We start from the raw sequence: 18,154 nt of genomic DNA, 5'->3' as shown, positions 1-18,154 counted from the left end.
GCTGCGTGGCCACCTACATCAGGATGTAGACTAGCAGAGCCAGGAATACAACCCGCAACCTTCTGGTTGGCTCTGTTTGTGTGTGTTTATGTGGCGAGCGTAGGAGGTGATAAGGTAGGAAACTAATATTGAAAGCTTGACAACGTCACTCTGGGAATGTGACCCATGGAATTACTGTTGGACACAAGGCACACAGGTTCAGGTCACTCAGGGGGCAGGAGACGTGGTTCCAAGTTAACATGTCATTTTTATTAAACATTAATTCTAAAATCGCAATAAAACTCATTCATACCAACAAAAAAGGGGGAAAACCTAATCAGGGCTGAGGCCAAAGTGGATGGACGAAGGCTAGGGCAGGGAAGGGATCCACCAAAGAAAACCACCACAAAATCACCGAGCACACGTGGCAGACACGCTCAGTGACGAAAAACCCGCTCCCAAAGACACAGCAAGACAAGACGGGACGATGTCACCACCACATCACCAGCACCACCGGCCTACAGCAACTGAGAAGGGGAGGACACACACATTAGTGGGGTTACATTCAAAACAGAAGAAAAAGACGACACCAAGCCTAACAAAACTATAAACATGGGCAGATATCACAGATATCAACCAATGAATAGAAAACAAGTGAAAACGAATGAAAACCAAAACAAACACAATTACCTAAATTACAAAACAAAATCTCTGAATTAAATAAATAAAATTATATAAGCAAAATCCTGCTTTAACCAGACACATGGTATATATATACACATATATATATATATATATGTATATATATATATATATACACATATATATATATATATATATATATATATATATACACATATATATATATATATATATATATATACATATACACATATATATATATATATATATATATACACATATATATATATATATATATATATATATATATACATATATATATTTAGCAGCAACAGACACTCACACTGACGAGAGGAGGAAGATGAAAAGGGCTCCAGCAGTCAGCCGCCAGCATTTACCTGAGTCCACACTAGCATTAGCCACCTAGCAGCAGCAACCAGCGACCAGAGAGAGACGACACTTACACCCGCCGACCGAACCACAGCAGCGCGCACAGGGAGCACGGAGCGGAGCACGGAGCAGCACACAAGCAGGCGGCCGACAACACAACACCAAGGCCTTGAGCATCATGACTAAACTAAACCACCAGCGAAGTGAAACAACGTGCGGACATACCTGTCGGGGATGTGACCTCTAACCCGGAAGTGACACAGGTGACAATGGGAGCAGAGGAAGAGCCGGAGAGTGGATAATTACCGGAACTGAAACCATGGCAACCAATACACACTCAAATGAGCGAGGGGGGAAAGTAAACCAAGATGACTCATACTGCTACAGTCAGAATAAGTATGTGAAAGTGGGATGATATGATGCCTCACAGCAAGAAGTTCACCGGTTGGAATCCCGCGTCAGCCAAGGGCCTTTCCACTTTCTCCCCGTGTGTGCATGTTTTTTCCCTCCTCTATAATGACTGTATATATAAATGTGAGACACAGAAATCAAACCAAACAATGTGGAAATGTAGATCAGTTAAAAAGACTTTAAAATCATTAATATCCTACGTTTAGAAAAGAAATGTAACGTAAAATCACAATATTTAACAGAGGAGTGTGGTGGTGTATTTAGCGAGCGTGAGCCGCATCACAACCCTTTCTGCCTTATTTCACTTCAGTCACACGTCTGCGCGCCGGTCATGCAGGAAGTACTATAATGAAGTGAAATCGAAAGATTCACTGAAAAAATGAAGTGAAATCGAAAGATTCACTGAAAATAACTGCTGTGATTCAACTGCCGTATGAATCATACGGCGCTGGACCAGATTTCACGCTCTCACATGTGACACATGCTGTGTCTGTCTGACGCATTCTTTAAATGATATTCAGAGGATAATGATGATGATGAGGGTTTTTTTAGGCACAAAACCTGAAAAGTGATGATAGAAGAGCAAGCAGCTATAATTAGCTGACGGCCTACTACATATTTTATCTCTGCTCATCGTTATAAAGGCTAGTTTTGAGGTCAACAGTCCAGCACTGAGGTAACGCCTCCACCACCATGTTCCAATGTTACGTTTGGGAATGAGTGTGCTTCTTCTCTTTGCTTTGCAGCTGATTAGTTATATCAAATGAGTTTTCTTTGTTTTTGTCTTAGAGCAATTCATTATCAGGACACCAAATATTATGCAAGGGACTCTTGAATATAACTTACAGACCTTTCATTGTTTGTGTTATATATTCATCTGCATTGTTTTTCTTCTTTTTCTTTATACACTTGTATATACACTGTGGAAGTAACTCAATTAAAATAGAAATAAACTAATTATGGCTGCAAAAAGATAAAAAAAATAAGGCTATTACTTAGATTTTTGGCCTCAGTGTTCCGGCTTAACATAATTTATTTTCCTCCAGCCTGTATTTATGTTGATGCAGCTATTGATCATGCTCACAAGGAAATTATGTCTCTAGGCTTCAGCGGGAGTAGGTGGGCAAGGACATTAATTAGGAAATCAATTGTGCTGTCGATTTGCCTGGGTGTGTTTGGAAAAGGATTGCAATCTGGAGACTCGGTTAGATTGGAGTGAGAAGCTACTTGTTCTGCACTTACACAGCAATATTACAGGGTGTGAAGAATAGTGAAGTGTTGTCATTTCTTTCTATCTTTCTGCTTAAACCACAGCGGTAGTTTTTGGAATAATTTCTAATTGAGACACCATTTAGATAGAATGTAGGACATCATAGTTTTGTCAGGATTAGAACAACAGATGATGATTCAGCCTCTGTTTCACACAAGCACGATACATATGAAGTGTACTGTGTACTTGTGCCAGTAAGTCACAAATGTGTAATGTAATTTCGCTGTACTTCGGTATGTGTGACAATAAAGGTCCACTACTACTACTACTACTACTACTACTACTACTACTGTATCATCAAATTTGAATTCACATAATTCTACCCTGTAAAAACAACCCATTACAAGCTCCCTCAATGCTACACCTCACAAATTAAAATTTTCCTACATTCACTGTTTTGCTCTTAGCTATAAAAAAAACCCTTCTCACACCAATGTAACTCCTTTCATTGTACTTTACATTATTGTATTTGTTCTAAATGGCTAGTTCTGCATTGTTGGCTCTTTTGGAGAACAGGAAAAAAGAGATTTTCAAAATAAAACAAGCCTTATTGCTGTAATTGTTTCAATATCTCTTTTTTTTGTCATAATAGCTGATGAGCAGCAATGGTTGTGTCTTCATAAAACATGAAGGTGTCTCTTTACTGTATTTACTGTGTATATAATACAATATTCAACAGCCCACTGTATTTTTAGTATATCATTAGAGCAATATAATCTCAGCAAACAAAGTTGCTTTTTACCCCCAAAGGTATTTATTTGCGTATCTATCCAGTGTTATTTTGTCACACTACCCCTTGTTGTTACAAATTGAGACAAAGGTACACTACTTCAAAACATTAACACCGAGCAGCATCAACATTCAGACCACATGTGGTTGGAATAATGATCAAGTGAACAACAATGCCAGTGTTGTTGGGGTGAGGCCGAGGTTCTGCTCCCGGAAGGAACACTATGAATCACCGACATTCCATCTGACTCTTTAAACTTTTGCACAAGACGTATTTCTTACATACAATTCTGTGGAATTGATTGGAAAATATCAACTTTTTGGCAATTGATGTCATAACTTGTCATAACATTGAATTGACACAACAAACAAAGGTACATCAGTGTACCTAAATATAAACTTGACATATTTCTTGAACAAAATTCAAGCACTTTCAATGGTCCATGTCTGTTTAGGGTGAAATTTTTCAAAGTCCTTGAATTTTTTTTTTCATATTCACAAACCTTGAAGGATTTCAAGGACCCATGGGAACCCTGCTTGCCTGATATGTTTGTAGAGCCAAAGCAAATCTCTGGCAGATTCAGCCAGGTTCACCAAGGGTAACAGGCAATGCATATGCATTCAAACATTAAAAAACTCAACAGTGGAGCTTCCCCGAGGGAACTTTGAGCTTTTCACACATACACGATACAAAAAAAGAGTTGGTAGATCTTGGGGGAGCTTTGAAAGTTCAAGATGATAGTTAACAAAAAACACCCTCAGCCTTTCTGCCTGCTTTTCATTCTCCCTTTAGACAACTGAAGAGGTCCTGCTGAGAGCTTCATCCGTCTTTGAGGGCTGGTCTTTGGAAAGGTAAACTGATACTTCACACTTCACCACAATATTGTTCCTCCACTGGGTCATTTGTCACATACTTCCACATTTTTAGAGTGCTGCCTCTTACATGAGCTGTTCACTCATGGCAATCCCACCACTTGGACGCATAGGATTTCTGCTCCAGTTGCACACCTTGTCATTTGCTATGTTTGAAGATTGCTTTGTTAAGGTGGAGTATGTGCAATGAAAAAAAACTGCAGAAACAAGTTTGATTGCACCAAATCTGTCAGGGAGCATCATTATCTCTAGAAAGTTTCCCACAGTGAGCAGCTGTGAAATTGTCAAAAACCATCTTGTTGTGGATGCAAATGAACCCCTTTGAACTCCACTTTATGTATGTAGGTGTTTATGGCTGTCAATCACCGTTGAGGTTTTGAGAGTCTAGCAAACTGTGCACAAATTCTCTGCTTTGTAATTATGTCGAAAGGTTTTTCCATATGTATAACTTCTCTATATGATGATGATGATTATGTTTTCTTGCATCACAACAGACAACGTTCTGACAATAGACCATCACATGCACATTGAACTAAATATTACAATATGAGAAGACAAGTTCAAGTCTCTTTGACTTACAAATGTGTTGTGTTAAATCAGTGGTCAATTGTTGGCGGATAAATTAATTTCCTATTTTGTCCTTTAGCAGATGAACATTCTTCAGGGTTCAGCTTCATTACTCCCAAATGTTCATGTAAAAAAACAACAACATTCTATTTGTGACTGTAAAAGGGAAAGAAGTTCATGGCAGAAAGATTCATACTCATGGATTTGAGTAAAATTAAATGTACAAAACACACTTGAATACATCGTGACGTACACACAGCTCTCAGATCAGTCTTGGAGCCCATGGGCTTTTGTCAGATGACAAATTAGCTGCTGTTGGAGTTGAAAGCGATGGCAACTGCAATAGCATCTGCTACAACATCATCATGGCTCCACTCTGGCAACAACTATGTGCATTAGAATACAATTAAGTAAAAAGCTGATCGCTGAAGCATTTCAGAATATGAAGGTTTGTCTCAGACTTTCACTCTCAGACCACACCCCAGACCACACCCTCTCACTGCTCTGCACTCGCTCTCCTCCTCCATCCCACTCTGGTCTCAGACCATTTTTCAAAATCGTGTATTTGGTGGTGTTAGTCTACAGTTCCAGGGTGGGGTGCGTGTTTGTATTGTTTTTTTTGGCAACAATCAAAAGGACTCTTAAAATATACAAGTTATCGTCATAAAGTAAACCTTGTGGTGTACATGCTAATATTATACTGTGGGTTTAAAAATCTAAAAACATTGTATTCTGTATCTGTATCTGTCGTCGTGGGTGTATAAACACCCACGACGACAGATACAGATACAGATACTTTGGTGCTTATTTATTTTGCAGTATCTTTGTATTATAAACTAAAGGCTGCAGACACACGCTTGAGATTTCACAGCTGCACAGTCGACTCGTCTAGTCTGAACATACGGGATCTTTAATTTGAGAACCTCAAAAAGTGTGAACACAAGCACAGATCTGACTGTTCTTTTGTACGATCGCATGTCATCATGTATTCTCCCTGTTTCTCTCGTAGCACCAGTGACACATTTACAAAGCTTCCCTAAAGTTTGGTTGACTCCTGTGTGGGAGACGGATGTGATGGAGACTCCCCGGTGTTTTTGGTTCTGACATATTTGGAGCGCAGGAAATTGTTGAACTCTGCGTTCATGAAGTCAAGCAGCCCGAGAGTGACTCAACCACGAGGTCACAGAGTCAAAGAGCATGAATTATTTTTTAAAGTTGCTTCAAAGGGGGAAAGCTTCTGCAAAATAGCAAGAAAGTAGTTGTCTGCATATAAATGAGAGTGTCTGGGGTTGACCCAGGGAAACAGTGGTTCAGTGCTGAATACATATTTTATAGTGATAATTACAGCCTCTTGTGTGTTGTGTGTATTGTATTACTATGCTAGTTTCCAGAGGCAGTTGCACCACTGGTCTCACACACACACACACACTTTATTATACCATACGTAATTGCTGCATCATCAAAGTCCAACAAATACAATTGTCTGGTTCTTTAAGTTGCAATATTACAACCTATTATGCTTTTGTGCAATGCTGAATGGTGCTTGTGACTATTTTCCCTTGGCAACATAAAGCAATGAAGACAGGAACACTATGTACAGTGCCTTATTATAATGTATGCTGTGATTCGGCGTTATACAAACTGAATTGAATTGAATACTCCAAACATTTGAATCATGCTGTTAACATGGCAGTGTCTTATTCAGACCATGTACGGTATGTCCTTCCTCTCCATCCTCCCCACAGACTGTAGGCTGCCAGACGGATCTACAAAAACCTACACTCATACCACTCAACAGAAACATGTACAGTTTTCAACTGACTTTACTGGCTGTACTGTTGTTATCAGCAGCTATGTTTACATGGACACAAGTAATCATAAAACCTTGGAGTGAGACTTTGTGGCATGCGGGTAAATGTATGGCTGGCCCAGTCAAGGTTAGCACCACACACTCAATATTTTTATTTATAGTAATAATTCATGCATCCCACGCTTATGATGCACTATAATCTACTTATAACACTATAATTAGTTAGTAAGCACTCATTAATGCTTTATACAATATGCTTTATGTATTATTTAGGCTTAATACTCGTAATGCTTTATTCAATAATAAAATAATAATAATGCTGTAAATAAGTACACAGAGGCAAAACAAAGAACATGATGATGATGATGATGATGGTGAAGTTTTACCTTATGTTTGTCCTTCTGTTAGTAACGTCCTGGCTATGCTTTGTGATAGATCAACATTTGTATGTGATGGGCAGATCACTCAAGTGTGTTCCCATTAAATTTGGTAAGAATCTACACACTGATGACATCACAAAAAATATTACATTTTCAAGAAAACTGTCAGTTTGTTAGAAGTGGGCAGAAGTGTAAATTGTCATGCAACATTGGTAGTAACAAGTTCAGATGTTTATATCTTAACAGATCAGGATGGATTGTGTCATGGTTGTATAAGATGGTAATATAAGCAGGTAAAGGTCTATAGAGATCCACAAAGTCATCTCAGGTGCCTACATGTAAAACACAAATAGTTTGAGCCTAAGTGGAGGTCTGTGCTCTTGTGTGGTCATTTTATAACGACATATGACGCATTTCTAAAATACAGCTCCTTTAATATCAGGATCTGTGCATGAATACAGTCAAACCTCAGTTTTCATCTGGGAAACTGCAGCACACTGACTTCATTTTGGCTGATATTACCAAGGTTTTCACAGCTTTTCACCTGTCAACATCTGACACAGCAGCTCTGCCTTCATCATCATCATCATCCTCATCATCATCATCACAGCTAGATGCACAAAGTTCATTCCAGAGATAAGAGTCATGAGGCGAACAGCGACGAGAAGTGCAAAACTTTCCACAAAGATTTGATGCTTTCAGTGCTTCTTAATGACAAAGAGGTGTAGGGAGCAAAATAAGAGGTGAAATTTAAAACAGCCGCTGCAGCTGGCAGTGACTGAGCTCCTCTCTGTTCATCTTGGTGTAAATACTGATGAGTCGCAGCTCAGTGAGCAGGTGACGAGGTCAGGAAAATGAGCAAGAGGAAGAGATTCCGTGGTGGTAGGTGGTGCAGGTACTACAGGTCAAACACAAACTGTGTGGTTTGTATGCAGAACACCAGAGTCACTGAACAGAGCTGTGAGCAGAGGAGGGCAGAGAAGAAATACAAAACAATCCAACACAACAATGGAGTAGCATTCACATGAGTTTATGGAGGAAACTACTTAGTGACAATGACTTTGTTTCATGTCTTTCAGTAAGTTGTTTCACTGAGGTCATCACATTGTACCACAGGTTCGGACCCAAAATGCAGATTTGGAGGCAAAAATCTGTCCTTCAAAGTCCCAGTAAAGTGATAAACCACCTCACTAAATTTGATTGAAGGACATAAATGTGAACGCACCGGTACTAAATTTCAAAGTTCAACAAAGAGAAGAGAGAAGCAACATTAACCTGTTTAAAGCATATATGAGAGTCGTCTAACACACAGAAGTGAAGCGATATTTTCTCCATTTCAATCGCAGTTTACCGTCAAATTATAGACAAACAGAGCTGCTTTCGCAACAGTCACGTCTCCTTCTTTCTCTAGAAGTGATACTGCAGCCTCACACCAGCAGTCTGCTCTTCCTTTTGTTATTCTTCTCCACTTCATTTCCTCATCTTCATCAAGTGGCAGAGCATGGCAGAGCAAAGCAGAGACAGTAGACGGACAGTGAGATGATAGCATTATTAAAACTGGTGTCATGGTGTAGTTTTGGCTTTGATATCATTGAGGAATATGGTCAAACGTATTGTGTCAGTTACATGATGGTCAATAATTGGTAAAGTGTTCCTTTAAAGGGAGATGATTGGAAGAGCAAGTGACACATCATTAAATGAATATGTTTATTGATTCATTCATATATTTGTTTTCTTCCAATAATGAGTTCATATAGAACAATGACCTATGGAAGTAATTACTGTTCCATTTCAGCAAATGACACCAGGCTTTTAAATGCCCGGGAATGGATTTGAGTTGTTATCACCCTAAATAAAGTATTATGCAGTGGTGTATAATGGATCTGTAACAGCACATCAAATCTTTAAGATTGCACATGTCGACCTGGTGAGTAAGAATATCACATCAATTGCCTGAAGTCATTTGTGTAATTTGTTTCTTTGTCTTCACCCCTCTGAATAAGCCCAACCTTCCCTCTAACCATGAAAGTAATGACATGGAGGGATCCACTGAATGACAATGGAACAACTTAACATGCAAAAATCTCCTTTAAAATAGTGTTTAAACCCTGATTTGTTGATATGTGGCTCATATTGTGACGTGTGTGAAAAGCACAGTGTAACACTGCACTGTGTATCTCTGTCGGGTGTTCTCCCATTAGCCTGTGGAGTAATGGCCTCTGTGGGAAATTGTTTCTTCGCCCCCTAATGCGTAACATATTTCTTCAAATTTTAACATGCTCTTACAATTCAGTAGACGGGGAGAAAAAGGGATGAGTATGTGAAGGAAATGCAGTGGAACTGCCTAGAAATACTAAACAGATTATATATAATGCACAGAGGCCAGCACACCTTGATGAATAGAGAGCTATGGATTTGTCTGGGCTCTTCCTCTGGCATTTTAATCCAGTATGGAGATTTAAAATGTAATCCACCTTCATTTCAAATAATTTGACACATACTGAGCATCACCACATGCTACGTCTTGATTTTAATAAATATTGTGGAAATGGATTTCTACTGAAGGGCAAAGTCAATATACAGACATTTTATTTCCAGCACACAAGGCGTGTTTTGTTTTTTGTTCAAATAGGTTTTCTTCTGGTCTTCTTTGTAGTTTATTTGTAGTTTTGTGATCAAAAATCTCTTGTGCAAAGAATAATGTCTATTTATGTGTGATAATGAGTTCAGGCTCAACCCAAAGGTTCCCAGCTTATCAGAAGACGAAGACAAAGGATTTTTCCAATCTTTCCCTCAGGTTCTGTCATTCATGTGCACATATACTGACAGAAATATGTTTGTTTTATATCATTTCCCAATGCTGGTACTCTCTTAATGTATGATACTCTTTTTGAGAGTTATATATGTGTTTCTTTCTTTAATTTTCATTTACTATTGTTTATTTGTTTGACTAGAACATTATAGCTTTAAAAAAGCTTGAAGCTCTTATTTGTACCCAAATGTTTAAATGCACTTATTGTACGTTGCTTTGGATAAAAGTGTCTGCTAAATGACATGTAATGTAATGTAATGTAATGTAATGTAAAAAATACAAATGGATCCGCCTGCTCAATTTATTCCTCACTTTTATTTCACTCCTTTGTTGCTGGCAGAGGAATGATGTGCTGAATGTCAGTGTTTAATGTCAATGCAGGAAGCACCACGTCTTGTGTTTGGCCAAGGGTCAGGGTCAGGGGTCAAGTTTCTGAATTCCACAATATGACGACCAATCAGAAGCTAAAATGCTACAAAGAGGAGTTTCTCTCTGCTTGTGACATCAGACTGGTTTTGTTTATTGTCGCTCACAGAAGGACACAACAAAAAGCCTGAGAATAATCGTGAGTGTTTTGCAAAGGTTTTATTAAATCCATGACGCATGTGATCCATGAGTGGAATTATACTCAATGTGATTTCAGCTAATCCCATCTTTTAACATTCATTTTTCAGACTTTAATCTCTGCTTCCACTTGTTGTATTTTTTAACAGATGGCGACTGAAGGTGTTAAGGAATTAGCTACAGAAAAGCAACTAGTATCGATATCAAAAACTATTCATGTTTAAATGCAGCATCTGTTTAGTAATAATAAGCAGTAAATTGTAATAATTGACATTGTTTCATTGCCTCATTTACAAAAAGCTGCACATGTATTGTTCACTGTACATTACTGTCCATATTATTATCTTAAAGAACAACAAACTGATCAAATGAGCTAGAGATATTGAAGATCTTCAGCCTGATCTTAACAGGCTGATTGGTCAATCATGACTGACTTCAGATCTCAAAGTTGAGGGCGTGCTGAAGCCAACCACTCGTTGATTTGTTCGTATATTGATCGTATTTCGAGTTTTCTCCTCTCCGCATCGACGACAGTCACATCGTATAATGTGAAATGCAGGGTCGAGGCTTCTTTGCTACTGATGCAGGTTGCAGACAAACGCACTCACACAACACAAACATGAAACTTCTCTCCTCAACATTTCGGCTACTCCTGACTGGGCTGACAGCAGCTGTTCTGACCTCTCTTCTCCTCCTCCTCCTCCTCCTCTTCCTCCTCTGAATCCACCTACTGTCCTTCCTCTGTGTTACTACGCTGTTGCACATTAAAGCTGTGTGCCACGCCGACAGCCTGAGCACTCGATGGGACAGCTTCTGTGCTTGATGTCGACGGCCCTGCACTCGATGCTGCAGTCGAACACTTTTGAGCCTTTTTTCTCTCAGCTCTTCTGCTGTTTATTATCCATTCCCACAGACGGACACTCACTTCTCTTCAAGAATATCAACCAATGGGCCGCGCTCCGTGTCTTAAATACAGTCACGGTTGATAGAAATTATTTATAACAGACTCTTTTGATTAAATTATGACAGCCCAGGCACAAACATTTGCGCCAGGCCACCGCACCTTGCCCGGTACACCAGATGTTCTGTCCATGTCTGATCCTCACTGTCAAAATAACCCAGCCGCTGATGCTCCTCCCTCCCTTTCCCTCTCCTGGCCATGTGCATTTGTTGTCATGGAGCCACGTCCATGCCGGTCAGCAGCGGTTCAGTTCTGATGTTAAGTCGTGTGTGGCCCCTCGCTCGGTCAGACAGTTGTTTCCTGTTCCTCACAGATTTCTCTGCTTCTTAATCACCTTCTCTTTCTTTTTCTGCCATGATGAACATCTAAAATAAGGCTGTTGGTGCCTTACAGGCTACAAGATCAAGGGTGTGTGTGTATTGCAGGAGGACCCTGATCTTACCAGGCTGGTTTTCTGCTGATGGAGGGGGAGTTGAGACAGCCGCCAATCTCCCCGCAACAAGACATTTAAACATCACATTGAAAATATTTCTGTGATATTTGTGGGTCTGTAGGGCGAGGAGCTGTGTGACATCTTTAGCCCAGAGAAAAGCCAGCGGTCAGGAAAAGCCAAGGCTGCAAAGTTTTCAAGAGGATTACAGGCAGACTTTGTCAAACAATCCAGGACAAGGAAATCACTTTCACTAATCCCACTCTCTGATGTGCGCCCCACAAAATGTCCCTTTCATCAGCAGTAATTGAACATTGAGCAGGCTACAGATGTGCTGCAGTCGTCTCTATGTCCTCAGCCTCCTGACTTTCACAGTGTCTTGTCTCTCGGTTCCGTCTCAGATTTGGTAAATGTTCTGTCCCTCCCCCGATGTTGTGTATTGGGTGGAGTCATTGAATGCTGTTTTTGTGAACTCTGTTGGCTGCCAGTTCACTTTAGAATAGATTTTACTCTTTGCTTTTAAATCCATTTATGGCCTTTCTCCTCCTGACTATGCGGACATTTAAATTTTTCTGTGAAAACCACATCAGGGCATCTGGTCAAGTATTGAACGTCCCCTATTAGCTGCTTGTAGTCGCTGCTCCAAGCTCTGGAACACTTTTCCCCTGATTTCCTGGGAAAAACTGATTTATTTAGAATGATTTGTAATATTCATTTGCACGATGACACCTTTGCTCTGTTCTTAATTTTTGAATGTTATCGTTGTACTTTATATCTTATTCCTGCTATTTCATTGTGTGTTTATATTATTTCCTTTTCAGTGAAACTCTTTGAGATAGTGTGTTACATAAATATATAATGATAGCCTACAGTTTGCATCTGGTAAAATTCAGCCCCTTCAGTTTCCTACTTGATTGAACTTTGCTAGGTCCGTCCTACAAATTACAATTGCTGCAACTGCACATTAAGCTAATAAGCTCTCGTGATAAAACATCTGGTTCTTGAATCTTAGACGAGCGGCTATAAAAGCTAATTTTCCATTCTATTTAGGCTTTGCAGGGTGAAGTGACGGCTGGGCCCACAGTTATCAGCTCTGTTGATTAAAACCATGTGTGTCCATGTGAGTCATGGTGCCACATATATGATGATCATGTTGTATAAAGACCAGCATTATAGTTATTGCAACATAAAGTCTGTTAGTTTAAATATCATATGTGTGTATTTGCTTATCTTTGGAGCTAATTTTACCACAAACATATTTTAAATGTCACAACTTTAAAATCATCATCACAGTCTTAAGTGAACATGGTTAAACAGTTTGAGTTTAGGACTCAGTTACTTTCTCCAGGAGCAGGGAAGAATGTAAAAAAACAAAAACACACCTACTGACTTACACCTCTCTCTCCCTCTCTCTCTCTCTCTCTCACACACACACACACACACACACACACACACATAGTTTTTGTGGTGGAAAGGCTAATACTGTGGTGAGCATCACTCTTACAGTAGACATGTGGAGAAATCCACAGTTTGACAGACCTGCAGCTCCTAGTTCCATCTGTCTCTCCATTATCTTGTAACCTGCTTATCCTTTAAAGGTCATAGAGGTTGCTAGAGACAATCCCAGGTGGCATTGGGCTCGAGCCAAGGAACACTCTGGATAGGTCGCCGGTCATAAGACCTGTTCTCTGTTACTGTTGCCATATATGATTGGCAGGTATAAAAACATTTAACAGTAACCATTAGATTCACCTTATCTCTCACTCCAATTTAATCTAATTCATCATACCAGTGTGCGAAGTACATGTGAGGAAGAGGAGGATGATGAGAGAGCAAATGATCTTACTGGGAATAAATCTGCCTCCTGTGAAAAGTCCATATTCTGCCCCGGCCTGTTTATTACACTGTATTTCAACATTTGTGATAATGGTGTTACTTTGAGAGCTCAATATTTTCTCAGGTGCTAAGTTTGAGAACCACTGACCCAGAGCATCATCAATTCTAGCTGCACCCTGGATGAAAACTGTAGTTTTAAAGTGCTCCATCCCAAACTATGTGTGTGAAATGTGAAAATCAGCTTAGCTTCTGCATTAACAAGGAAGGACAGGGTGTTAAAGTTTATACATCTGGGCTTTTTGTTGTGTCTTGTTTCCCCAGCAACAGGAAGTCCTCAGACCCTGCCATCTTCACATGTGGTTTAGCCTGGGGCACTTTAACCGCCCCCCCCCCATCCTTGTTATTTACACAGACATGAACACACACACACACACACACACACACACACCCTGTTTTCCTCTCTCCTCTTGCTTTCTGTGTCTGTCACTCTCTCTGTGCTTCTTGATTGTCTCTCCTTCTCTCTCACCTTCTTTCTTCCCCTGTTCAGTGTTCAGTTAGTGAATCCCTCAAGTCTATACCGGACCACTTCCTTTGACACACACAGCAAAAGCCTGTCTGTCAGCTCCTGCACTGACAGGATGAGGCCAAGCTCACCCAAACATGGTGTGGGTGAGCGACTGTGCCACATGAATACAGTACTTTTGCATGCGCGTGATGTCATGTTTGTGAAAGTAGCTAATGCATTACTCACTGTCAAATATTTCTGAAAAAGTCCAGAGCACATGTTGTCTGCATATAAACTCCAGAACGTGTCACTTCCATATTCATTCAATAAATGATTTTCTCGTAGCCTTTATAGCACAAGCGTTACAGCAACATTTCTGATTGAAGTTTTAGTTTAAATGTAGTTTCCAGCAATCAGAGTCTCAAATATTGAGCAGTCATGGGGGATGAGCAAGGATGAAATCCTGTGCTCAACTTTACAAGGTTTGTATTAATGTCAAGGAAAGTGTTGTTTTCCAGCAGCCTCACATTGAGGGTTTCACTCCGTTTAATCCATTCATACGATGCTAAAAAGGCTGCTTATGGTGAGTTTGTATTCTCTGTTTTTATAACAAGTGAAGTGATAGGTCCCCTCTGTACGTGGTGTCGACGACTGTGAGTCACTGTCAGACAGACGGACATGACGGCAAAGTGAGATGACTAACACTCGGTTTGAGCTCCTGCAGTTTGCTGCTTGCTTTTGCATTGACCGCCTTTATTGAAGCGCCACAATGGAGGATTTCAACCTTTTTAATAATAATGGAGAACATCGGGTTTCAGGGTGATTTTTACAAAAAGACATTCTACAACATTCTACTAGCTCGACGTTCCTTTCACTCCACAAGTGGAGGGATACTCGACTGCAACTGATGGACGTAAGTGTAAAAGTAAAAGTTTTCTTGTTTGAGCTTGTGGTGTGTCAGGTCGTGTTATTGAAGTCATCGTCCTCTCATTCTTCTTCTTCATAAATCATGTGATTAAAACAATGCACTCGTACAATAAGCAATAAACTCAACTTTTCAGAGGGTACATTTTGTTGTTGTAATATCTAAACAAAATGAAACAATGTAATTATATTTGCATAAAATGCTATATCATAGGCTACTGTACCTTGGTCTAAAGACATGGTTGTTTGTACATCTGAAGTCCCGCTTCACCAGAGTTCACCAGAGTTCAGGTGGCATGGCTCCACACAGTAACAATAAGAACAATAATCATCACACTAGAAATACATGAGATGTGTAAAATGTTCCTCTGTGTTTCATTTTCTGTCCATAAAAACGTTTCAAAGCACAATTAACTGCTTTCCTCAACTTTCACTCAAAAATCAATCTTTATAGAAACCATTTAGAGAATACTAACTTCCAACAAAGCCACTCAGTTTCCCACAGTGTCACTTCACAGGTTAACAACACTTTACAATCACAACCTCCATGGCAGAGTTAAATAATCACAATGTAGTTACTGATGTAAACTGTTGGAAAATGTTATGATCGTGACATATTTCCCACCGCTGGTTTTAAATTTGAGTAAAATATAAATAACAGAAAAACAGTCAGCAAATCCATTAAAATGCCAAAACCAATAAAAACCAGAGTGATCCAAATGATACGACAACAGTCTGCCATAGTTGTTCTCTTGGTCTAAAGCAAGTGAGACAATTTCTCTTATAAAGGAATCAAATGCACCTTTTCACTTCCTTCCTCAGCTCATGAATATGCACAGTGAGATCATATTGTCCAAGGACAGAGAGGATTTACAAACTAATTGCAAGGTGATTGTCTTCTAGCATTGCACCTTCATGACAAAATACTTGGGGAAAAAAAGCGATGAGTCTGGATAAATTGCCTGGTCGACTTTGCTATTTTCTTCAAGGGCATTCGCCCCATCCTTATCTCGCTGTCTCTGTAGGCTTGACTGGTGCAATGGAACAAAAACATTGACACTTTGTTTCAACAAATGAGAAATGACAAATGCATAAATCATTCAGGCTCTGTCGAGTAGGGAGATATCACTTTGACACAGTCTCATGCTGTTTGATGCTCCACTGATGAAAAAAAAAAAAGAATCCAGGAGAACACACAGAAGGCTCATATCACTGATGTGTCTGGCATTGTCGCTCAAACCTCACACCTACTTCATCATGAGACCTGTGATGGTGTAAGACACCAGCATGTTCCACGACGTCTCCACAGATTTGACTTTACACTGCAATTTTACAGAGTTAATTGCTTCATGTCACTGGAGGACAGTATTGGACTCTCAACAGTGAGCATACGTATATTATTGAATAAATGCACTAATGTAAGAATAAGTGGGGCAACTTCAATGTTTATCCCATCACAGGCTCATTGTGATTATATTGCCACTGATATTGTGCTTGACCTCAATAGTGCGAGCCTGCTTTTGTGTGTCAGAGGTGAGTATTCCTCTGTGAACTGAAACAATATGTGAGATTTCCAGGGAGAGTTTATTATTGAATGAAGATATATAATGTTTGCTGCAGCTTAGATATTGAAAACACCACAACAAAGTGCTTTCAGTGTTTACTCATTGCCAGTTGGCGCTGAGATAACAAGATGAAGATACACAAGCTTTCTGCCAAAACAGCTGAAAATACCCATTTTAATGTGTTCTCAAAGAGCAATTATACTTCCAGTTTCATAAACTTGCAAATCAAGCAAATGTGGAGCACAGTTACTGTAAATTCAAGTGTGTGTGCAAGCTACTGTATTTTACAACAAGATAAATATTACCCAGATGCTCCGATCTATCTTCAAACCCATCCAATTATCTATTTAGCCAAATGTATAATTACTCATCTGTGTGCCAAGAGTGTTTATTAGGATTCCTCACACACAAATGAAATTGCCCCATAAACAATTTAGGAGCCATTAGAGCATCTCAAGAAATGATTCACTTAACGAGGGGGCGGGATGGGAATGTTGAGATGAGGAGACAGGGGAGGATGTAGTGAATATGCATTCAGTGACATTGGGGAAATAGACAATTAAATCTTGGCAAGCTAAACTGCAGTGCACTGTCATGACGGCTTGTTTGAAATCGATATAATGAGCTACATGTAGAGTGTTGTAGCACGTGGGAGGAAAGAAAAAGCGGAGGTGTGGTTTCAGAGTAAAATAGGGTGTGTCAACGGCGGCCCGTCTCCCTGTCACTGACGTCTCATTGTAGTTGGTACGAGACACCTTCAGAAGGGTAAACAGTGACTGTGTGTGAGCGGAATAATTCATCTGTGGAGTAGCTGTCCCTCATTTATGAAGATTGATTTAAACGCTTATGTTGCAGTAGTATTTCTGCACCAGAATACATATTTGGACAGAAAAGTACATAAAGAAACACAAAAACATAGGCGGCAGTCAGAGTATTGTTCAGATACTTTACCCAAAACAATCGTTTGTGTCACACTGCAGCATTTGAAACTGAGGCAGAAACTGCATATGTTACCCATAAGATGTGTATAATTACTTTAAAATGAAAATTGCTGGGGTTTTTTGTAGCTTTTGAGTTAATATGTACCCTAGGCAAGAGACTCCATAAACGTTAATAGGCTTTCTGTTGTATTTGTTTCACAGTAAATCAGCCGGACACTCAGTACTGATTATATGTTGTCTGTGCCAAACGCCATGGAGAGCAGGGTTTTTGGGTCCTGGTTTTGGGGACTCACTGCCCTGCATGTTTCATTCCCTGCTCCAACACACCTGATCAAATGGTCAGCTCATCAGCAAGCACAGCAGAAGCCTGATAATGACAGTTTTTTTTTATTATGTTGCATTAAAGTTCTAAAACATGCAGGTCAGTGGGTCCCCAAGATCAGGACTGAGAAACCCAATGGGTAGCCTGGGAAATGTTGTTGTTTTCTTTGACTTCCCAGTTCTGATGTTCATGTTTCTACAGCAGCTCGAGCTATGCCGCTAAGTCTTACACACTGGACCTTTA

General features: G+C 39.8%; 1 long non-coding RNA gene across 1 annotated transcript; it reads right to left on the bottom strand.

The window, feature by feature from the left end:
- Window positions 1–227: 227 nt before the first annotated feature.
- Window positions 228–1,292, bottom strand: LOC122778977. Its single transcript, XR_006361489.1, has 2 exons — window positions 1,020–1,292; window positions 228–506 (listed from the first exon to the last, which is right to left on the bottom strand). It is a non-coding gene; the product is annotated as an uncharacterized LOC122778977 (long non-coding RNA).
- Between the last annotated feature and the right edge of the window lie 16,862 nt (window positions 1,293–18,154).

The sequence above is a fragment of the Solea senegalensis genome, linkage group LG1 (assembly GCF_019176455.1).
Source record: "Solea senegalensis isolate Sse05_10M linkage group LG1, IFAPA_SoseM_1, whole genome shotgun sequence".
In the NCBI taxonomy this organism is placed as follows: Eukaryota; Metazoa; Chordata; class Actinopteri; order Pleuronectiformes; family Soleidae; genus Solea; species Solea senegalensis.
This window is presented reverse-complemented; position numbering and strand designations above follow the sequence as displayed.